Genomic DNA, 25,398 nt, shown 5'->3' on the forward strand with positions numbered 1-25,398 from the left:
TCACACTCACACCTACGGTCAATTTAGAGTCACCAGTTAACCTAACCTGCATGCCTTTGGACTGTGGGGGAAACCGGAGCACCCGGAGGAAACCCACACAGACACGGGGAGAACATGCAAACTCCACACAGAAAGGCCCTCGCTGGCCACGGGGCTCGAACCCGGACCTTCTTGCTGTGAGGTGACAGTGCTAACCACTACACCACCGTGCCACCCTGTTATTATTCAGTTTAAAAAAAAAAAAAAAAAAAGAGTTAGGGTAGGAAAAAGTTACTCTTTCTCCAATTTCCAGTTAAATATAACTCATATTTGACATGAAGACGTCACCAATGTCTTGAAGAGGCTACGCTGGCTGCGAATTAATGCCTGCATTGAGTATGTTACTTATGGTCATTGACAAATCATTACCTGGATTCACTCTGACATACTTAGAGAAACTGTTGCACCTATATTCCAACGCTTGCGTTCTGAGTTCAAATGGGAAGAAGCTCCTGGCTGCTCCAAGGACCAACACCAAAAGTTACAGTGATAGAGCATGTCTGTGAAGATTCTCAGTCATCCAGGTCATAGTAAAATGTCAGTGGTAAAAGAGAGCAACTGGACTTGCTTAAAGATTCTTGAAGACGTTTCACCTCTCATCCAAAAGGCTTCTTCAGTTCTGTCTGACTAATAGGGAGTATCAGGTAGTTATCCTCTCATGGATGAAAAGCAGTCCTAAGGTGTCGTTGAGTCATCCTGTTGGCGTGGGTCACTGGGGGCTGGGTGTGAACGGCCTCGAGAGTCATTGGGGTGATCAATGGATTGCTGGTTCTCTCTGTCCTCCTGTGAGTCACTGAAAACAGCTGGGTTTTGGTGTGCATTCAAATGTCTGGGAAGTGTGCCAAGGACTGCATTGTAGGTGGCTGATAAATGATGTCTTAGACCCCCACCTCTGTTCAGTGATGGCTGTTCCAGGTTGACAAAAATAGCTTCTTTAACTCCTCGCTCATACCAACGATCCTCTCTGGCTAAAATGTGTTGCAATCCTGAAATGAGTTGCAATCCTGAAATGAGTGTCCTTTGTTGTTAAGATGAAGATAGACAGCAGAGTCCTTGCCTGAGGAACTGGCTCTCCTGTGTTGAGCCATGCGCCTGTGAAGTGGTTGTTTTGTTTCCCCAATATTCCTCACTGCACTGAATTGCATACATTACATTGTCCTGTTTGTGTCTGGCTATTCTGTCCTTAGGGTGGACCAGTTTCTGCTTCACGGTGTTACTGGGTCTGAAATGTACCAGAATGTTGTGTTTGTGGACTTAACTTTGCAGTTTCACCAGAGCAGATACCAGTGATAGACTTCATCACAGCCACAGAGTCAGCCATCAGAAACAACAACTTGACCAACACAGAGGCAGAACAACTTAGACTGAAGATATCAGCTGATCTGTCCAGTGCGAAAGCACCTCCAGCCAAGAAAGGAGGGATCTTACATTGCTTCAAAGAGATCAGAACATCACCATCCTTCCTTCTGACAAAGGGAGATGCACAGTGGTGCTAAATACAGCACACTACCACTCCAAGATGACCAGTCTCCTCAGTGACACAACCACCTATGAAACCTTGAGGAGGGACCCCACCAGTTGTTACAAAAAGAAAGTTGTTAGCTGCCTGCAACAACTAGAAAAGGACCAAGCCATCAACCGATCTCTGTACTACAGATTGTACCCTGGGGAAGCCGTTTCTCTCATATATGGACTCCCCAAGATTCACAAGGAAGGAGCTCCACTCAGACCTATTATCAGCAGTATAAACTCTGTCATCTATAACATTGCCAAACACCTATCCACCATCCTGGCTCCTCTTGTTGGGAATACGCCACATCACATCAAAAACTCCCAAGATTTTGCTACTAAAGCTGCAGACCTCAAACTAGACTCAGATGAAACCATGGTTTCCTACGATGTCACTTCTCTTTTCACCTGCATTCCCACCACAGAAGCAGTCAAATCTGTTAGAAAACCACTCCTTCAAGACAGCACCTTATTGGATAGAATGAACCTCACCACAGACCAGATTTGCACCTTGCTTGACCTCTGCCTGACTACCACCTATTTCCAATTTAATGAAAGTTTCTACAGACAGAAACATGGATGCGCCATGGGCTCACCGGTGTCCCCTATTGTGGCCAATCTTTACATGGAGGAAGTTGAACATAAAGCTTTGACCACTTTTTCAGGAGTTTCTCCTAGCCACTGGTTCAGATATGTGGATGACACCTGGGTTAAAATCAAAAGCCATGAGGTGGAAGCCTTCTCTAAGCACATCAATGCAGTGGATATCAACATCAATTTCACTCAGGAGGATGTCAGTGGGAATAATCTAGCCTTCTTGGATTGTGATGTACACATTAGACAAGACAAAAGCCTTAGCATCGAGGTCTACCGGAAACCCCCACACACAGACCAGTACTTACTCTTTGACTCACAACACCCACTGGAACACAAATTGGGGGTCATTAGGACCTTGCAACACAGGGCTCAGAACATTCCTACAAAGGTAGAGGGAAAAGAGAAGGAGCAAAATCACATCAAGAAAGCACTTCAGAACTGCAGGTATCCCAACTGGGCCTTCTTCAAGAGCAGAAAACGGAACATAACAGACAAGGAGGTTAACAGGAACAAACGCAATAACATTGTCATTCCCTACATTTCTGGTCTATCTAAGAAACTCAGGAGGATCTTCTACAAACACAACATTCCGGTACATTTCAGACCCAGTAACACCCTGAAGCAGAAACTGGTCCACCCTAAGGACAGAATAGCCAGACACAAACAGGACAACGTAGTGTATGCCATTCAGTGCAGTGGGGAATGCATGTTCTCGTATATTGGGGAAACAAAACAACTGATTCACAGGCACATGGCTCAACACAGGAGAGCCAGTTCCTCAGGCCAGGACTCTATTGTCTATCTTCATCTTAACAACAAAGGACACTCATTTCAGGATTGCAATGCATTTTAGCCAGAGAGGATCGTTGGTATGAGTGAGGAGTTAAAGAAGCCATTTTTGTCAACCTGGAACAGCCATCACTGAACAGAGGTGGGGGTCTAAGACATCATTTATCAGCCACCTACAATGCAGTCCTTGGCACACTTCACAGACAACTGAATGCACACCAAAACCCAGCTGTTTTCAGTGATTCACAGGAGGACAGAGACAACCAGCAATCCATTGATCACCTCAACGACTCTTGAGGCCGTTCACACCCAGGCCCCAGTGACCCACACCAGCAGGATGACTCAACAACACCTTAGGATTGCTTTTCATCCATGAGAGGATAAATACCTGATACTCCCTATTAGTCAGACAGAACTGAAGAAGCCTTTCAGATGAGAGGTGAAACGTCTTCAAGAATCTTCAAGCAAATCCAGTGATAGAGCATTTTCATCAACTGGACCAAGAATGTGGAATAAGCTCCCGTTGTCTCTTCATAAAGCTGACTCATATTACATTTTCAAGACTGGTCTAAAGACATTACTTTTTGAACAATATCTATACTACTAATGGAAAGCTGTCTGTCTCTCTGTCTTTTCACCTGTGCAAATCGACATGGCTGGATGCACATACTCCATACTTTGCACATGGATTGGTGACATCCCAGAGGGGCCCAAGACAACATTTTCGATTTTCCAAAACATGGGATTAGTGCTAATCCAACACACTATTCATTTCCCATAGGCTGCACGCTCGTGCTAGCACACTGCATGCAGCCTCAGTGGGGAATCCCCTCCCCGACTCACCTGAGAGTTTTGATTGTACGGGACATCGCAATCAGCACTCCTCGCTGGAGACTTCCGCTAGGGCCGAGTCTACATCACTGAGGAGACGCCGGGAGCGATTTATATCATTTTGACAGAACACAGTAACCAACACAGCCCCTATGAAGAGCACCATTCAGAGGAAATCAGATTCATGGGAAATAACTACTAGTTATTGTGAAATTATGAAAAATTTATGATCTGAATGCTAATCTTCATTTTGATACATTTGTTTTCATGTTTTTAATATACTGTATGTAAACACTAATTGTTTTTATTATAATTATTTGTCCATATAATAATTATTTTTATTGTTAGAGCATTAAGACTATTTGAAATGCTTTGAAATAAATTATTATTATTATTATTATTATTAATAATTATTATATTTCAGTGAAAGCCATGCACTAGTATGAGTGATCCAACACAAATTATGCAGAATTCTTGATTTTGGAATTCTGGAAAATGTTTTGAGGGATTGTGTTGATTTTTGTACAAACATTTGGTAGTAAATGGGAACTGAGTCAACATTGTGCAAATAAAAGTGCAGTCAAGTTAAAACCAAATGAATGTCTGATCTATGACAGTCTGTTTGCCACTGGGAGAAAAGTTCTCCCAAAATAAACCATTGATTTAATACTCATCTCATTATCTCTAGCCGCTTTATCCTGTTCTACAGGGTCGCAGGCAAGCTGGAGCCTATCCCAGCTGACTACGGGCGAAAGGCGGGGTACACTCTGGCCAAGTCGCCAGGTCATCACAGGGCTGACACATAGACACAGACAACCATTCACACTCACATTCACACCTACGGTCAATTTAGAGTCACCAGTTAACCTAACCTGCATGTCTTTGGACTGTGGGGCAAACCGGAGCACCCGGAGGAAACCCACGCAGACACGGGGAGAACATGCAAACTCCACACAGAAAGGCCCTCGCCGACCACGGGGCTCAAACCCAGGCCCTTCTTGCTGTGAGGCGACAGCGCTAACCACTACACCACCGTGCCGCCCTTGATTTAATACTCTATATGGCTAAAACATTGGATACACTTGCCCATCATACCCATATGTGGTTCATCCCGAAAATGTTGCCATAAAGTTACAAGCACATAAATTACATATAATGTCTTTGCATGCTGTAGTATTGCACTTTGTCTTCACTGGAACTAAGGAACCCAAACATGTTCCAGCATGATGATGCTCCTGAACACAAAGCGAGCTCCATGAAGACATGGTTTGCCAAGGTTGGAGTGGAAGAACCCAGGTGTCCTGCACAAAGCCCTGACCTCAACCCCACTAAATAGTTTTGGGATGAACTGGAACACCAGGCCTCCTGACTTGACATCATGTCACTAATGCTTTTGGAGCATAATAGATACAAATCTCCACAGCTCCACTCCAAAATCCAGTGGAAGGCCTTCCCAGAAGAGTGGGGGTTATTATAACAGCAAAAAGGAATGAGGCGTTCAAATGAGATGTGTGATAGGTAGCTGTCCACAAACTTTTGGCCATATAGTGTATATTTAAAGATCAACCTCATGGACACAATAGGATTTAATTTAATCAAATGAGTGTGGACGAAACAGTATATCATTAATTCTAACCTACAAAGCATTCACTGGCCACTTTGTTAGGAACACCCAGTTCTCTAATCAGCCAATCCCTTGACAGCAGTACAATGCATCAAATCATGGGGATACAAATCAAGAGCTTCAGTTGATGTTCACTTCAAATATCAGAATGGGAACAACTGTGATCTCAAAGTGTGACTTTCACTGTAGCATGGGTGTTGGTTTGAGTGTTTCAGAAACTGCTGATCTCCTGGGGTTTTCACACACAGCAGTCTCTAGAGTTTACACAGAATGGTACAAAAAACAAACAAACAAAAAAACATTGAGTTGAGTGAGCGACAGTTCTGCGGGTGGAAACAAATACTTTGTTGATAAAATAGGTCAGAGGAAAATGGACAGATTGGTTCGAGCTGCCAGGAAAGATATGGCAACTCATAGCAACTCTTTCCAACCATGTTAAGCAGAAAAGCATCTCAGCATGCAACAGCAGAAGGCAGAAGACCACATTGGGTTCCACTCCTGCAGCCAAGAACAGGAATCTTAGAATCAAGAACAATTTAGTAATAAACTGGCCAGTGAATGGATATTGAAACTTCAATGGAGAGCATGGTTAAGGAAAACAGGATTGAAATGAGATTGTGATTATAAACTTACCAAACCAACTTTCTGACCACGCAGTGCAGAGGTGGCTCAGGCCATTTAGATTCCAAGTGTGACTTTTTACAAACCCATCCAAAATGCTTTTCTGAAGATATAAAAGGTGCCAGAAGCCTGTTTAGATGGAAACATAAATCAGGCTTTAGTGTGCTTCCTACCGACCAGAGGTGATAAAATAAACCTGCAGCTTCAACACTTCAGGATCAGACATGTTAATGATTGGCCGACTTTCCAGAGCTAAAAATACATTTTTACACATTGCCAACAAATAATGTGGATGAATTTTTATCATTATATAAATATACAGTTGAGATCTGCATATAAGAAATGGAAAAGGAAACATTTAAATAAACACTGACAAACTAGAACTTAGTGGGAACTTAGTTAATTTCTAACTTCACAAGTGGAAAAAAAATCACCTTTCAAGAATTAAGATGCATCAGTACTTTAAATTAAGGTTGATGAGATTAACAGCAAATTCCCAACTCCTGCTAATTGAGCTAGTTAGACAAAGGCAAGCTGCATTGGCACAATTGGTACTGTTGGACTGCTCCCAAGAATCTTTTGCATTTTTTTTTTAATATCTTGTCATTGGCAATTGACAATTTGGCATCCAATTACCCGTGCCACTGGATCCTTTCAGTGCAGGGCCTAGTAGGGTCCTTGACAATGATTACAAAATGGATGTGTGTGTGTGTATGCTGTGAGATTGCCAGTGCTGGATATAGGCACCAATTTATGAGAAGTGTGTGTCATGTACATGTGTGTGTGTGTGTGTGTGTGTGTGAGAGAGAGAGAGAGGGGAACATGGTAGCAAAGAAATGGACATAGGTCTAAGAGCAGATGGCAGACAGCATGCTATGTGATTGATTTCTTAGAAACAACAGCCTCAAAGAGATTTCTGTAGAGATTTCAAAGTTCCACAATCCTGACACGACTTTTAATTAGCTGCCTCTCTGAGCCTTGCTAAGGATAATGCATGAGGGGTAGAATAATTACATCCTTAGCAGTATATCATGAAACGCACTACACACACACACACACACACACACACTTCTTGAACCTACTATTTTATTGCTCATGTCCATACGCATGAGAAAACACATAAACATGCTCACTGTAAGATTCAGGTCAGAAATCAAGCTAACACACAGCCTGTTTACACATACACACATTTTATTGCTCATTCCCATTCAATAAAATACACAAATAAGTTAATTATGTGCTCCAGGTCAAAAATCAAGCTCGTAGACTCTTTGACAATCTCTCTCCATATATATTTTTACACTTCTGTAATTTTCCTCTGGAATTAATATAGTCATCTATGTATCTTTAGGTTTTATGGAGGATACAACATTCTGGCCAAAGGTCCAAGAATAATTGCTCCCAAGCTGAGATTAAAATCAACCAGTGATGGAAAATATTCAATGACACATACCTGTGATTTCCCTTCCTCTTTTGAATTAAATGAGCTGAAAGTTAAACAGCAGATATTTAAAAAACATTCATGTTGGAGAACAATATGCACTTGGTCCTCTGATTACCAGTAGATATACAACCCCGATTCCAAAAGAGTTGGGGCAAAGTAAAAATTGTAAATAAAAATGTAATGCAAAAATTTACAAATCTCAAAAACTGATATTGTATTCACAATAGAACATAGGCAACATATCAAATGTCGAAAGTGAGACATTTTGAAATGTCATGCCAAATATTGGCTCATTTGAAATTTCATGACAGCAACACATCTCAAAAAAGTTGGGACAGGGGCAATAAGAGGCTGGAAAAGTTAAAGGTACAAAAAAGGAACAGCTGGAGGACCAAATTGCAACTCATTAGGTCAATTGGCAATAGGTCATTAACATGAATGGGTATAAAAAGAACATCTTGGAGTGGCAGTGGCTCTCAGAAGTAAAGATGGGAAGAGGATCATCAATCCCCCTAATTCTGCACTGACAAATAGTGGAGCAATATCAGAAAGGAGTTCGACAGTGTAAAATTGCAAAGAGTTTGAACATATCTACAGTGCATAATATCATCAAAAGATTCAGAGAATCTGGAAGAATCTCCGTGCGTAAGAGTCAAGGCCGGAAAACCATACTGGGTGCCCGTGATCTTTGGGCCCTTAGACGGCACTGCATCACATACAGGCATGCTTCTGTATTGGAAATCAGAAAATGGGCTCAAGAATATTTCCAGAGAACATTGTCAGTGAATACAATTCACCGTGCCATCCGCCGTTGCCAGCTAAAACTCTATAGTTCAAAGAAGAAGCCGTATCTAAACATGATCCAGAAGTGCAGACATCTTCTCTGGGCCAAGGCTCATTTAAAATGGACTGTGGCAAAGTGGAAAACTGTTCTGTGGTCAGACGAATCAAAATTTGAAGTTCTTTATGGAAATCAGGGATGCCGTGTCATTCGGACTAAAGAGGAGAAGGACAAGCCAAGTTGTTATCAGCGCTCAGTTCAGAAGCCTGCATCTCTGATGGTATGGGGTAGCATTAGTGCGTGTGGCATGGGCAGCTTACACATCTGGAAAGACACCATCAATGCTGAAAGGTATATCCAGGTTCTAGAGCAACATATGCTCCCATCCAGACGACGTCTCTTTCAGGGAAGACCTTGCATTTTCCAACATGACAATGCCAAACCACATACTGCATAAATTACAGCATCATGGCTGTGTAAAAGAAGGGTCCAGATACTGAACTGGCCAGCCTGCAGTCCAGCTCTTTCACCCATAGAAAACATTTGGTGCATCATAAAACGGAAGATACGACAAAAAAGACCCAAGACAGTTGAGCAATTAGAATCCTACATTAGACAAGAATGGGTTAACATTCCTATCCCTAAACTTGAGCAACTTGTCTCCTCAGTCCCCAGATGTTTACAGACTGTTGTAAAGAGAAAAGGGGATGTCTCACAGTGGTAAACATGGCCTTGTCCCAACTTTTGAGATGTGTTGTCATGAAATTTAAAATCACCTAATTTTTTTCTTTAAATGATACATTTTCTCAGTTTAAACATTTGATATGTCATCTACGCTCTATTCTGAATAAAATATGTAATTTTGAATCTTCCACACCATTGCATACCATTTTTATTTACAATTTGTACTTTGTCCCAACTTTTTTGGAATCGGGGTTGTATCATCATTTAAAAAAAGAGAGATTACTTTGAGTCAGTGGTCATTGCAAACAAAATTTTGGACCATGTCAGATTCTCTCCTGGGAATAATAATAAAATTGCTGAAGAAGGATTGAATATTGTTTATAGTGCGAATAATTATGCAATTGTTACAACACTAAAATGAATGAACATCATGCTCATTGCCTTAGAGGGAAGTGAGAGTCATGACAAACTAGAAGAGCACTTAGGAGACAGCATACCTCTGCCAAGCCACATATCCGGTATTGCATCAAAATCCAATCAATTGTTCCTTGGCCCATCTTTCCTCAACATTTCATCAAAATCTGTTTACTACTTTTTGGATTATGTTGGAAACTTTCAAACAAAAACAAACAGAGGCAAAAACATAACCGCCTCCTGTCAAGGACCAGACAGGAGAGGAGATCAAATCCACTCAAACCACAGTTTAATAATAACAGGGGAAAAGGGAGTTGGGAGAATGTGTGTGTGTGAAGTTCAGTGGCAGGAGGACTGAGAGGCAGGGATGGCTGGTGGTGATGTCTGAGGTCTCCAATCCAAGTACTGACCAGGCCCAACCCTGCTTAGCTTCTGAGATCAGACAGGATCAGGTGTTGTCAGAGGTGTGGCTGTAGGCTGACAGCACTTGGGTTTCAGGCAGTCTCCCAGCAGTAGTCCCTCAGCAAGCTGGAGATCAGGCGAAGGTACAGGAGAGGCAGGCAAGAGGCAGAGTCGACAGGACAGAAGGCAGATCAGGTTACCGGGGCTGGAGAGCAGACAGAGTCAGACGGAACAGAATATCATCAGGAGTCAGGGTAGTAGGAACACAGAGCAGGTTATCACGCTGGAAGTTGCAGATGATCAGACACTGAACTGAAGGGGTTTAAGGACACGCCCAATGAGAATTGATGTGGCGTCCTGTAAAGGTTTGATTTATCTTATTAAAATACTAAATATTTAATGCAGTACCACTCAAGAGTGACAAGTTTTTATATATAAAAACACACACATTCTCTATAATTTTATATATAAAATCTCCTTCTCACCCCCGGCGGGGGGGTGGTATCCATGTCATCCTCAAGCTCGGGTCCTCTACCAGAGGCCTGGGAGTTTGAGGGTTCTGCGCAGTATCTTCAATGTTCCTAGGACTGCGCTCTTCTGGACTGAGGCTTCAGATGTTGTTCCTGGGATTTGCTGGAGCCACTCTCCCAGTTTGGGGGTTACTGCCCCAAGTGCCCCCACTACCACGGGGACCACGCAACCCTTGACCTTCCACATCCATTCCAGCTGCTCTTTCAACCCTTGATACTTCAAGTTTCTCATGTTCCTTCTTCCTGATGTTGGCGTCAGCTGGGATCGCCACATCTATCACCACCACCCTCTTCTGCTCTTTGTCCACCACCACTATGTCCGGTTGGTTAGCCAGGATCTGTTTGTCAGTCTGGAAGCTGAAGTCCCACAGAATCTTGGCCCTGTTGTTCTCAGCCACCTTCTGTGGTATGGCCCATTGGGACTTGGGTATTTCTATTCCATACTGGTTGCAGATGTTCCTGTATACTATCCCAGCCACTTGGTTGTGCCTCTCCATGTACGCTGATCCAGCTAGCATCTTACACCCTGCTACTATGTGCTGGACTGTTTCAGGGGCTTCTTTGCACAGTCTGCATCTTGGGTCTGATCTACTCTGGTAGATCCTGGCCTCTATGGCTCTTGTGCTTATGGCCTGTTCTTGTGCTGCCATGATTAGTGCCTCTGTGCTGTCTGTCAGTCCTGCATTATCCAGCCACTGGTAGGATTTCTTGATATCAGCCACTTCCTCTATCTGACGGTGGTACATGCCATGTAGGGGTTTGTCTCTCCAGGTTGTCTGTTCCTCCTCCTCCTCTGCACTCTCATCAGGGTTCTGCTGCCTGAGACATTCACTTAGCAGTTCATCCTTTGGGGCCATCTTTCTGATGTATTCTCGGATTTTCGATGTTTCATCCTGGACCGTGGTCTTGACGCTCACTAGCCCTCGGCCTCCCTCTTTCCGCTTAGTGTATAGTCTCAGGGTGCTGGACTTGGGGTGGAACCCTCCATGCATGGTGAGGAGCTTTCTAGTCTTGATATCTGTGGCTTCTATCTCCTCCTTTGGCCAGTTTATGATACCAGCGGGGTATCTGATGACTGGTAGTGCGTACATGGTGATGGCTCGGACCTTGTTTTTACCATTCAGCTGACTTTTCAGGACCTGCCTTACTCTCTGGAGGTATTTGGCTGTGGTTGACTTCCTTGTGGCCTCTTCATGGTTTCCATTAGCCTGTGGGATGCCAAGGTACTTGTAGCTGTCTTGGATATCACCTATGTTGCCCTCTGGTAGGTCAATCCCTTCAGTCCGGATCATCTTGCCTCTCTTTGAGACCATCCGGCCACACTTGTCCAATCCGAATGACATCCCTATGTCATCGCTGTAGATCCGGGTGGTGTGGATCAGCGAGTCTATTTCTCGCTCGTTCCTGGCATACAGCTTGATGTCATCCATGTAGAGCAGGTGGCTGATTGTTGCCCCACTACGGAATCGGTACCCATAGCCGCTCTTCATGATGATCCGACTGAGGGGGTTCAGGCCTATGCAGAACAGCAGTGGTGATTGCGCATCTCCTTGGTATATGCCGCACTTGATGTTGACTTGGGCAATGGGTTTTGAGTTGGCCTCTAGGGTTGTCTTCCACATTTCCATTGAGTTCTGGATGAAGGTCCTTAGGTTCCTGTTGATCTTATACAGTTCCAGACATTCCAGTATCCATGTGTGTGGCATTGAGTCGTAGCCTTTCTTGTAGTCAATCCAGGCAGTGCACAGGTTGGTCTGTCTCTTCTTACAGTCTCGGGCGACTGTTCTATCGGCCAGTAGCTGGTGCTTGGCTCCTCTGGTGTTACTGCCAATTCCTTTCTGTGCCTTGCTCATGTATTGAGCCACATGCTTACTCATTTTTGCCGCAATGATGCCTGACAGGGCCTTCCATGTTGTGCAGAGACAGGTAATTGGCCGGTAGTTGGATGGGATGGGTCCCTTCTGGGGGTCCTTCATGATTAGGACTGTCCTGCCTTGGGTTAGCCATTCTGGGTGGGTTCCATCCCTCAGCAGCTGGTTCATCTGTGCTGCTAGGCGTTCATGGAGTGCAGTTAGCTTCTTCAGCCAGTACGTATGGATCATATCGGGGCCTGGTGCTGTCCAGCTCTTCATCTTTGACACTCTTTCTTGGACGTCTGCCATTGAGATGGTTACTGGTTCTTGTTCTGGGAGGTTGCTGTGGTCAGCTCTTAGGTCCACTAACCATTGGGCATCGGTGTTGTGTGATGCCTTTCTTTCCCATATGTCTTTCCAGTATTTTTCCACCTCAGCTCTTGGTGGGTCTGACCGGTTGTTGTTCCCCTGCCATTGAGAGTACACCTTGGCTGGTTCAGTGGAGAACAGCTTGTTTATTCTCCTGGCCTCTCCTTCCTTGGTGTATCTCCTCAACCGGGTGGCCAGAGCTGTTAGTCGCTGTTTGGCAGTTTCGAGTGCCTCTGGTATGGAGAGTGAGTTGTACTTCCTGGGCGCCCCTTTATTCACCATGTTCCCTTTCTGTAGTTCAGCTAGCTGGCTAACTTCTCTCCTTGCTGCCTTTATCTTGGCCTCTAATCGTCTCTTCCATGGTGGATACTGTTTGTTATGTCCCGAGCCCACCTTGTGTCCAAGCATCTCCATGATTACTGTTGCTGTACTGTGTATCAGCTTGTTGGTCTCAGTGATGGTTCTTGTGGAGATTGTCTTCAGAGCAGCATTCACATCTACTAGTAGATCTTCTGAAGGTACTTGGCAACTCAGCTTCGGTATTCGTCGGGGGCTCCAGGTTTCCAGTTGGGTCACGATCTTCCTTCTCAGGTCAGCAGCTCTTGTGTTGAGGCTGTTAGCTGTTGGGGCTTGGTACCCAATCTCTGGTTGTGGGGATGATGACATCTCCCCGCTGACCTGTCTTCCTGGCTCCCCCTTGCCGTAGCATCGTTGTTGTATTTCATTAATCTCTAGTTGTGATAGCAGATTTCGATTATGGATGTTGGAACACTGGGCTAATAGCTGTTTCTTTGTTAGCCTTGATTGTGGGTTTCGAAGTATCCAATGGTCCCACATTCTCTGCATGTATCCCCTCTCTCTGGGATTGCTTGTATAGTAGCATTCCAGCAAAGCCATATTTTCTGTCCTCGTCCATCGATGTCTTGTTCCAGTAGCCCATTTCTCATCAGTTTGCCCTGGTTCCCTAGCAACTGACGCAGACCTTGTTGACCCGGGCGACGTCTGAGCCAGTATGACTATCAGTTATGTTTTCACTCATTCCTGAGGTAGGCTGATATATCATGAGGGGTTTTGCCTAAGGACCCTTACTGGATGATGTTTTGCCCCAACCGGGATGGATATATATATATATATATATATATATATATATATATACACATACACACACACACACACACAGAGTGAGAGATTATATTTTTTTAATTGAAATATTGTTTTCAACAATGAATTTATATACATTGGTTGACAAAATACTATATACAGAAACATTTAACCCTTCTTCAGTTAACTTTAATATAATTTGTTGGTGGAAGTTAACATTTGACAATCAAGAAGAACATGTACATTTTCTAAGACTCCACAAGTATCACAAACCATTTTCATGTTTTTTTAAACAAGAACATGTCATTGAAAAGGCATTTGCCAAACCTCAGATGTAACAGTTGTTTGTACCATTTTATTTTTATTAGCAAATTTAACTTTGAATGAAACTTCTGGTTCTATAGAATGATAAAATCTGCCTTTTTCACTAGAATCCCAATGATCTTGCCATTTAACAAGACAAACATCTTCAATTAGTTTTGCCACATCAACATAGTATGGGAAAATAAGATCCAAAGAGTTTTTATTCAAAGCTTTTTTAGCTGCCAGATCAACAATATCATTTCCTCTTATGCCAACATGAGAAGGAATCCAACAAAAGATTATTTCAACTCCCATATTAGACAATTGGTAAAATAGATAACGGAAATCCCTAAAGTCAAAGTTTTTGAAATCATCTGAATTAATAGCTTGTAAGATGGATAAAGAATCTGAAAAAATAACACATCTTAAAGGAGATTTGTTAATTAAAACTTCCAAAGCCTTATTTATTGCAATAATTTCAGCTTTAAAAACAGATCCATTACCAATTTTGAAAGATTGTCAACTTAAGCAGGAATATGAAATGCTGCTGCACATTTTTCATCAGCTTTAGATCCATCAGTATAAATTTCTAAACTTCCAAAATATTTTCACATGTTCCCTCGATAAAGATTTCATAACATGAATATTATCAGACTTCTTATTTAACTTTTCTTTTAGCTCAAGGTCCACTTCAGGAGATGGATATTCCCAAAAAGGAAAACTATCAACTAGGGGAATAATTTCTGGTTTTAGAAAGCCATTAACAAGATGTCCAACTTTAGATAGAATAGGTCTAAAATTGACATTTATATCACAGTTTTGTTCTTCAATACAACAAGAGGAAGTAGGATGATTAACCAAAGACCGGTATCTTAGAGCACACTTTGCCTGTTTGAGTTCTCTTCGAAGGTCCAGAGGCATCACCCCACAATCTACTTCTAATGCAGCAATAGGGGTCCATCTTAAAGCTCCAGTACATATTCTGATACATTGATTTTGTATAACATCTAAATACCTTTTCCTAGTTATACATGCAGTATCAAATTTCACAACCATAGTCTAAACAAGATAACACAATTGCCTTATAAACTAATACCATTGATTCTTTATCGGATCCCCATCTACTGCCTGATATTGCTTTTAATAAATTACAACGTTTCCTACATTTACCTAATAATCAACATGAGTTTTCCAATTGAGGCGAGAATCAAAATGTAGACCCAAAAATTTTACAGATTTATCATTTTTTAAATTTTTATTATTGTATTTCAAGAGAACCTTCTTAGAACCTCCATGTTGAAATAAAACAGATTGTTTCAGAAATTTTAAAACCCCACTTGTTACACCAATCTTGAATAAAATCCAAAGCAGATTGAATTTTTCTTTGAAGAAATTCAGCATTATTACCAGATTTCCAAATAGCTGTGTCATCAGCAAAGATGGAAAAAGATACATTTGAAGGATATAAATTAATTGCAACAAGAAATAAGAAAGGACTGATCACACTTCCCTGCGGAACTCCATTTTGCACTTCAAAAGAAGAAAGTTCAGCATCTCCTCTAACTTTGATGGAATGATCAGTAAGAAAAGAGGATATCCAATTGAAGATATTACCAGAGAAACCCATTTTATGAAGTTTAAAGAGGATACCTTTTCTCCATGCCATGTCATAAGCTCTCAATATCTAAGAACACAGCCAAGACTTTATGACCTCTACCAAAACTTTTAATTACAGTGGTGCTTGAAAGTTTGTGAACCCTTTAGAATTTTCTACATTTCTGCATAAATATAACCTAAAACATAATCAGGTTTTCACACAAGTCCTAAAAGTAGATAAAGAGAACCCAGTTAAACAAATGAGACAAAAATATTATACTTGGTCATTTATTTATTGAGGAAAATGATCCAATATTACATATCTGTGAGTGGCAAAAGTATGTGAACCTTTGCTTTCAGTATCTGGTGTGACCCCCTTGTGCAGCAATAAATGCAACTAAACATTTCCGGTAACTGTTGATCAGTCCTGCACACCGGCTTGGAGGAATTTTAGCCCATTCCTCCATACAGAACTGCTTCAGCTCTGGGATGTTGGTGGGTTTCCTTATATGAACTGCTCGCTTCAGGTCCTTCCACAACATTTCCATTGGATTAAGGTCAGGACTTTGACTTGGCCATTCCAAAACATTAACTTTATTCTTCTTTAACCATTCTTTGGTAGAACAACTTGAGTGCTTAGGGTTGTTGTCTTGCTGCATGACCCACCTTCTCTTGAGATTGAGTTCATGGACAGATGTTCTGACATTTTCCTTTAGAATTTGCTGGTATAATTCAGAATTCATTGTTCCATCAATGATGGCAAGCCGTCCTGGCCCAGATGCAGCAAAACAGCCCCAAACCATGATACTACCACCACCATGTTTCACAGATGGGATAAGGTTCTTATGCTGGAATGCAGTGTTTTTCTTTCTCCAAACATAAAGCTTCTCATTTAAACCAAAAATTCTATTTTGGTTTCATCCGTCCACAAAACATTTTTCCAATAGCCTTCTGGCTTGTCCACGTGATCTTTAGCAAACTGCAGATGAGCAGCAATGTTCTTTTTGGAGAGCAGTGGCTTTCTCCTTGCAACCTTTCCATGCACACCATTGTTGTTCAGTGTTCTCCTCATGGTGGACTCATGAACATTAACATTAGCCAATGTGAGAGAGGCCTTCAGTTGCTTAGAAGTTACCCTGGGGTCCTTTGTGACCTTGCCGACTATTACACGCCTTGCTCTTGGAGTGATCTTTGTTGGTCAACCACTCCTGGGGAGGCTAACAATGGTCTTGAATTTCCTCCATTTGTACACAATTTGTCTGACTGTGGATTGGTGGAGTCCAAATTCTTTAGAGATGTTTTTTTAACCTTTTCCAGCCTGATGAGCATCAACAACGCTTTTTCTGAGGTCCTCAGAAATCTCCTTTGTTCGTACCATGATACATTTCCATAAACGTGTGCTGTGAAGATCAGACTTTGATAGATCCCTGTTCTTTAAATAAAACAGGGTGCCCACTCACACCTGATTGTCATCCCATTGATTGAAAACACCTGACTCTAATTTCACCTTCAAATTAACTGCTAATCTGAGAGGTTCACATACTTTTGCCACTCACAGATATGTAATATTGGATCATTTTCCTCAATAAATAAATGACCAAGTATAATATTTTTGTCTCATTTGTTTAACTGGGTTCTCTTTATCTACTTTTAGGACTTGTGTGAAAATCTGATGATGTTTTAGGTCATATTTATGCAGAAATATAGAAAATTCTAAAGGGTTCACAAACTTTCAAGCACCACTGTATATTATCACTCAATCTTAAGAGATGATCCAATGCATTTCTTTTCTGTCGAAAGCCAGATTGATTATTATTAAATAAATTATGCTTTTCACAGAACCAATTTAGTCTGGCAACAATCATTTTTTCCATTAATTTACAAAAATTTAATGTTAAAGCAATAGGTCTATAAGAAGCAGGATCTGAACTCGGTTTTCCTGGTTTAAGAATAGGCACAACTATAGCCTCCTTCCAACAAGAGGGAACCACTCCATATTTCCAAGATATGGAAATTCTACTATAAATTCCTGAGAAAAGGAAGACATATTTCTAAACATTTGATAACAGTTCATCACCTCCAGGAGAAGAGTTTTTGCACTTCTTTAAAGCCCTTTGAAACTCAGACAAGGAAAATACAATATTATAAGAGGAATCATTAGATCTAAATGAAAAAAACATTCATTTTCTTTCTCAAAAGACTGTTTTTAAAATGTATCAGTATAATTTTCATCACTACTAACTTTAGCAAAATGAGAAACTAACACTTCTGCCTTTTGTGCATTACCATTTGTAAAAGAACCATCATTTTTTCTAAGTTCTGGGATTTTTAAATTTTTTCCTACATTATCCAGATTTTTCAAAAACTTTCCAAATTTTAGATAGCCTTGATCTTTCATTCAAGGTAGAACAAAAGGAATGCCAATGATTTCTTTTAGCTTTTTTAATTTTTGTAGCCATAGCCCTTTTACATTTGAAATTTATATAATCATTTGAATTAAAACTACATTGCCTTGCGTTTTGCAATATTTCTATCATTAACAGCTTGTTGGCATTCATCATTCCAAAAGCCTTTATTTCTTTTACCAACACCTTTAGATCTAGGAATACTAGATATTGCAGCAGAATGAATAGCTTCTATTATTTTTATTGTTAGTTCATTAACGTCTGAATTATCAAGATCAATAGATTAAAAATTATCACAAAGTTTAGAAAACTTGTCCCAATCAGCCTTTTTAAAAATCCATCTACACTCTAAAAAATAATGGGGCCAGTACCGGTTCTTCAGGGCGATGCCATAGAAGAACCTTTTTCAGAGCTTCAAAGAACCCTTCATGCAACAGTTCTTTAAAGAACCATTTAAACCATTTGTTTGAGCAGTGAAGACAGATTTGTGTAAACATAGCCTATGTGCATTGACCAGCAAATGGTAAGAGAATGCCAGGCTCTGAAGAACCATTTCCAATGTGAAGAACCTTTCGCATAATGTAATGGTTCATCACAGAGTTTTGACTCTCCATGGAACCATCCAGAGATTTGAAGAACCACTGAAGCACCTTTATTTTTTAGAGTGTAGGAATACGTAATTTTTCATATGGCACTAAACACTTAATTTCCATTGAAATACAATTATGATCACTACCTCCATCAAAATTAGTTACTTCCCAATTAGATAGACAGGCTATATTAGGGGAAGCAAAAGATAAATCAATATGTGAAACTCCAGTATTATAAATTCTGGTAGGAGACCCTGTGTTAAGACAAACAGTATCACAATTATCCAATACGCCCTCAATTATTCTGCCTCTAAGATCAGAAAAAGGACTTCCCCAAAGAACACTTAGCATTGAAATCATCACAAATGATAGTTTTCTAAATTCAAGATAGTATTCGTGTCTTCAACACTCAACGGAAAAGATGGAGAACAATAAACATTTACCACATTAATAATACCTAAAGAAGTATTGATTTTAACAGAGATTGCTTCACAATTAAGATTAAGAGTTTGGAAAGATGAGAAAGAAATATCTTTACGAATCAAGAAAGCTGAACCTCTATTTGTATCTGCAAATAGTACTGTATAATTATCAAAAGTAGTTATTTTATTTTTAATTAATGATTCTTGAAGACGGGCGGCACGGTGGTGTAGTGGTTAGCGCTGTCGCCTCACAGCAAGAAGGTCCTGGTTTCGAGCCCCGGGGCCGGCGAGGGCCTTTCTGTGTGGAGTTTGCATGTTCTCCCCGTGTCCGCGTGGGTTTCCTCCGGGTGCTCCGGTTTCCCCCACAGTCCAAAGACATGCAGGTTAGGTGAACTGGTGACTCTAAATTGACCGTAGGTGTGAATGTGAGTGTGAATGGTTGTCTGTGTCTATGTGTCAGCCCTGTGATGACCTGGCGACTTGTCCAGGGTGTACCCCGCCTTTCGCCCGTAGTCAGCTGGGATAGGCTCCAGCTTGCCTGCGACCCTGTAGAAGGATAAAGCGGCTAGAGATAATGAGATGAGAGATGAGATTCTTGAAGACATATCAAATCAGGGAGACTATCTAAAGAATTAAGATACTGTGAATTCTAGAGTTTTATTTAGGAAACTATTACAATTCCATTGCAATATATGTAAACCATTGTTAATTATGTATTTTTGGTAGTTTTATTTTCATTTGTTTTAGAAAGTTCAGTTGTTTTTCCAATTCCGAGAGATGTTAAAATTTCATCTCTATTCAAGTGAAGGTCTAATAACTCATTTAGATTGGCAACCATTTGAGTGACAAAGAAAAGTTCTGCTAGTCATTGTACTCTTCATCTCTGAGAAAGTTGTAAATATCTTGAAAAGGAGGATGGCCAAGTCCTTTGCTTTAATGAAATTGTTATCTTCTTGGGGATTGACATTTTGTTTATCCTGTTTATTTGGGAAAGCATCAGGTTTAGAAGTTTCTATTTGTGTTTTTCTGACACTTCTGACTGCTTCAGCATAAGACACCTTTTGGACAGACTTAATTTTGATAATTTCTTTGGCCTCCAAAAAGGATTTACACTCAATTGAACCAGCTTCATGAGAGCCCCCACAATTTGGGCATTTCAACTGTTCATGGCATTCCTCTACATTATGATTTAGCCCACATTTTTTACATCTTTTGATGGAGTTGCAACTATTTGCAGTATGACCAAATCTTTGACAGTTGTAGCACCTAATGGGTCGAGGAATGTACTCCTTTACTCTGAATTGTAAATAGCCAAATTTCAAAAGATTCTGATAATGATTTTTTCATTTTTATCATAATTGTTGGTATTAGGTTCCCACCCTTTTTGAATCTGGAAACTTTGGTTATTGTCAAATCTTTGTTACATTCCTTAAATCCCTCTAATAGTTCTTCCTCTGAAAAGCCAGGGTCCACCCCATGTATCACCCCCCTGATCTCATTGTACTCTTCCAGTTTACTTACATTGACATCAATATTAGTCAATTTTTTCAGGCTTGTTATAGAGGTCAGTTTATTTTCTGGTATTTGCACCTTAACTTTTTTCCCTATTGGTGAAATTTAAGTATTTTCTCCCATTCTTTTACTAAGATGTTGCCAAATTTTATATGGCTTGACCTTAGCTAGATTGTTGGATCTGTGGCACTAAGTACCACAGTTACAGTGGAATCAGTTCTCATGTTTTTACAATTGTTTTCTATTTCCTCAATTTCTAACTCATTGCAAGATCTTTTTGCCATTTACTCTTATTTGGTACTGCAACAAATAGATAGTAAACAAACACTTAGCTTTTTGGAAAGGTCCATCAGTCCTCTTAGTGTTGAAAACCCTCTCTCTCACACTCCCCCACCACACTCCAGCTGACCACTAATGTCAATTCAAACCTAAACCCAGTCTAGTCAGTCTCAGCCAGCTGTCCCAACGAACACCTTAACCACACTGAGGCTTGGGAGAACTGCAGCTTAAATACACACAGGGGGGAAGCAGGTGATTGGCAACAGCCAATGACAGTCACTGAAAGTTAATAAGAGGAAGTGAGAGCGGGCGTGGCCGGTAATGCTGAGTGGAGATGTTACCTGAAGAGAGAAGCCCACAGGTAGGACCATGACACCTCCAGCAAAGTTGGTGGAGGTAAAGAGATCAGACACCAGATTTGTCATTTTGGTGTAAATCTATGGAAGCAGAAGCTTGAAAAAGAAACTTGCTGCCAAAGAATTAGCATCAGGGATTTTTAGCATCAGGGGACAAAAAAGTACAAAATATTTCTTTTCAAACAACAAAAGGTATGCTGTCTCCTAAGTGCTCTTCTAGTTTATTATGTCATGACTCTCACTTCCCACTAATGCAATGAGCATGATGTTCATTCATTTTAGTGTTGTAACAATCGCATAATTATTTGCACTATAAACAATATTCAATCCCTCTTCAGCAATTTTATTATTATTATTATTATTATTATTATTATTATTATTCCCAGGAGAGAATCTGACATGGTCTAAAATTTTGTTTGCAATGACCACTGACTCAAAATAATCTCTCTTTTTTAGGCAAGGCAAGTTTATTTATATAGCACATTTCATACACAGTGGCAGTTCAATGTGCTTTACAGAAGTAAAAGCAAAACAGTAAACAATAGATAATAAAATTACATAAAATAAATGGGAAAAAATATAATAAGAATTAAACAATAGTAGAAATAAAATAATAAAATGAAGTAGAAGTTCAAATAGGGGGAAAAACAGCAGAATAAAATAGAATAAAAGTTAAGTAAAATTTGAAACATGCAAAGACTGTAAAAGTAAAGATGATAAAACATGTAAAGAAGACAATATTAATTATTTAACAGAAAGCATCTGAAAACAGCTTGGTCTTTAACCTAGATTTGAAGCTGCCAACAGCAGGAGCATTTTTAATGTCCTCTGGCAGTTGGTTCCATAGCTGCACTGCATAGTAGCTAAAAGCTGCTTCACCATACTTTGTTTTAACAACAGGTTTTAATAGTAAATTTTTCTGTTTTTTCTGTTGCGATCTGGTAGATCTGATTGGGTTAGGCCGCTGCAACATATCAGAGAGGTAATTGGGCCCTGTACCATTTAGAGATTTGTACACCAGCAGCAATGCTTTAAAGTCAATTCTGGAGCTTACTGGAAGCCAGTGAAGGGACCTTAGAATTGGAGTAATGTGCTCTGTTCTTTTTGTTCGTGTGAGAACCCTAGCCGCTGCATTTTGAACCAGCTGAAGTCGTTTGATGGTCTTTTTTGGCAGGCCTGTGAAAAGGCCATTGCAGTAATCAACCCTACTAGAGATGAAGGCATGTATCAGTTTTTCCAGATCATTTTTTGACATAAGTCCTCTTACTTTGGAAATGTTTTTCAGGTGATAAAATGCCGTTTTAGTGATTGCTTTCATGTGACTGTCAAAGTTTAGCTCGCTGTCAATGAAAACACCAAGATTTTTAACCATTTCTTTAGTTTTAATCCCTTTTGTGTCAAGAATAGTGGTAATCCTGAGTCTTTCATCTTTTTTTTCCAAATAGAATTACTTCTGTTTTATCTGTGTTCAGCTGAAGAAAATTTTGTGACATCCAGTTGTTGATTTGATCGATACACTGGTAGAGACATTCAAGGGGGGCATAATCATTAGGTGATAAAGCAAAATAAATTTGGGTGTCATCTGCATAGCAGTGATACAAAATTGAATTGTTATTGATAATTTGCCCAAGTGGGAGCATATAAAGGTTGAATAGTAATGGTCCAAGAATCGACCCCTGGGTGACACCACAGGTCAAGGACATTGACGTTGAGGAACAATTTCCCATGGTAACCAAGAAGCTTCTATCTTTTAAGTATGAATTTAACCAATTGATAACTTTACCAGTCAATCCAACCCAGTGTTCAAGTCGATATAGCAGTATGTTGTGATCAACAGTATCAAAAGCTGCACTGAGGTCCAGTAATACCAGGACCGATGTTTTGCCTGCATCAGTATTAAGACGTATGTCATTTATAACTTTAATCAGCGCTGTTTCAGTGCTATGATTGGCATGAAATCCTGACTGAAAATTATCAAAACGGCTGTTTGATATCAAGAAGGCAGTTAATTGATTGAAGACAATTTTTTCAAGGATTTTCCCGATGAATGGTAAATTTGATATTGGCCTGTAGTTATTTAATACTGAAGGATCCAGATTATTTTTTTAAGTAGGGGCTTTACAACGGCTTTTTTCAGGGACACAGGAACAACGCCAGTCTCTAGGGATGTATTTATAATTTGAAGCACATCTGTAATTATAAGATGAAGAACAGACTTAAAAAAGTTGGTGGGCAGAATGTCCAATTCAGATGTTGCGGAACTGAGATTTTGTACAGTTTTTTCAAGAGTCTCATAATCAATTAAACAAACTTCTGACATTGTGTTGAAGTTATCTATCTGTGTCATTGTTGATTGCAGTTTTTCAATTTTTTGCAACTGAGATATATTATGAGCAATATTTTGCCATATTTTATCAATTTTACCTTTGAAGAAGGATGCAAACTCATTGCATTTATTAACTGAGAGAAGTTCAGGTGCTAATTGTGGTGGGGGATTAGTTAGCTTCTCTACTGTTGAAAATAGCACACGGGCATTGTTCATATTCCTGTTGATGATGTTGGAGAAGAAAGACTGTCTTGCTTTACGAGTTTCATAATTATAATTACAAAGCATCTCTTTATGGATTTGATAATGGATGTGAAGTTTAGATTTGCACCATTTTCTTTCAGTCTTTCTACATTCTCTCTTTAGCAGTTTAACAGCCGGGTACTGCTTCCATGGTGCTTTCTGCTTATCATTGACTCTTTTGATTTTGAATGGAGCAATATCATCCATAATTTGGGTCATATTTAAATTAAAAATTTCCAGTAAATCATCTACAGAGTCTGACATTTTGGTTGAGTTCTGAGAGAGAGCTTGCTCAAAGAGAACACGTGTTGTCTTTTATGACTCTCCTACCCATAGTCGTTGAGCTGTTCTGAATGTGAGGAGACATAGAAACATCAGAGAAAACACAAAAATGATCAGATAAGGCCAGGTCAGCAACAGTAGTAGAAACAGTAAGACCCTTTGTGATGACGAGGTCAAGGGTATGACCACGAGAGTGGGTCGGCCCCTGTACATGTTGTACTAGGCTGAAGTTGTCAATAAGTGCAAGTAGTTCTTTGGCATAAGTGTTTTCAGTATTATCTACATGCAAGTTAAAATCCCCAGATATAATAAGACAATCAAACTCTAAGCAAATGATTGTTAATAGTTCACCAAACTCTTCAAGAAAGACTTTGGCTGAATGTCTCGGAGGCCTATAAATAGTTAATAATAATATGTTAGGAGAGCATGTAACAAGTGCACATAAGTGTTCAAAGGATGTAAAATCACCAAGTGAGGATTGTTTACATTGAAAAGAGACTTTGAATATATTTGTGATCCCTCCACCTTTCCCTTGTCGGGTAACATTCAAAGTTAAAATTTGGGGGAGCTGCTTCAATAAGGGTGGTAGCACTATTTGCTTGATCCAGCCAAGTTTCAGTTAGAAGCAAAAAATCAAGATTGTGTTTGTTTGCTACAGCTCCTCCTACTCAAGCGAGTAGGACACTTCTTTGCTTTGCTCCTGCTTTCTTGATCTTTATTTCTATACTTTACTTTCTCATTTAATTTCCACTATTTTTTCATTTTATTTTTCATCTTTATAAGCTTTTAATTTCCACTATTTTTTCATTTTATTTTTCATCTTTATAAGATAAGTTAGCTTTTAAAACAAAATGCCAGGGGGCAAAAAATCCTGCAGAAAATGCATAGAACTAGAACAGAGGATTTCTATCCTGGAATCAAAGATTGATGCTCTGCCAAAGACGGATGAATTAAAAGCGATATCTCAGGAAAGGAGTACAGAAACAGTGGCTGAGAATGCAGAGATTGCACTCCGACAGACCGATGGCATTGCAGATCGAGTGGATGAATTCATCGATCAAGCTGGGCAAAATGTGAGTACAGAAAACTGGCAAATGATGGGTGGCAAGCCCAAAAATAAAAACAGAAGAGTAATTACCTCAACACCAGCTTGTTCTACAAATTACAATAGGATTTACAAGAAAATCCACAGCCCATAAGGCTTCAGAACAAATTTGAATGCCTCAGGGATGTGGAAGAGGATTTTTCAAGCGGACAAACACATCGTAAAAAGAGATTGCGCCAAGATCGAAGAGCTGTGGGAAGAGGCAAAAAGCAGCTCGTAACACCACCTGATCCCACAACCCTTGTTCTTGGTGATTCCACTGTAAGACATTGAAAAGGTCATGGGATGATTATTTGCTGCCTTCCAAATGCATCCATCTCTGACACCAAAGACAGCATTTTGAAACTCATGTCCGAGCATAAAACTATCAAACGTATTGTTGTGCATGTGG

Source organism: Neoarius graeffei, chromosome 6 (assembly GCF_027579695.1).
Source record: "Neoarius graeffei isolate fNeoGra1 chromosome 6, fNeoGra1.pri, whole genome shotgun sequence".
In the NCBI taxonomy this organism is placed as follows: domain Eukaryota; kingdom Metazoa; phylum Chordata; class Actinopteri; order Siluriformes; family Ariidae; genus Neoarius; species Neoarius graeffei.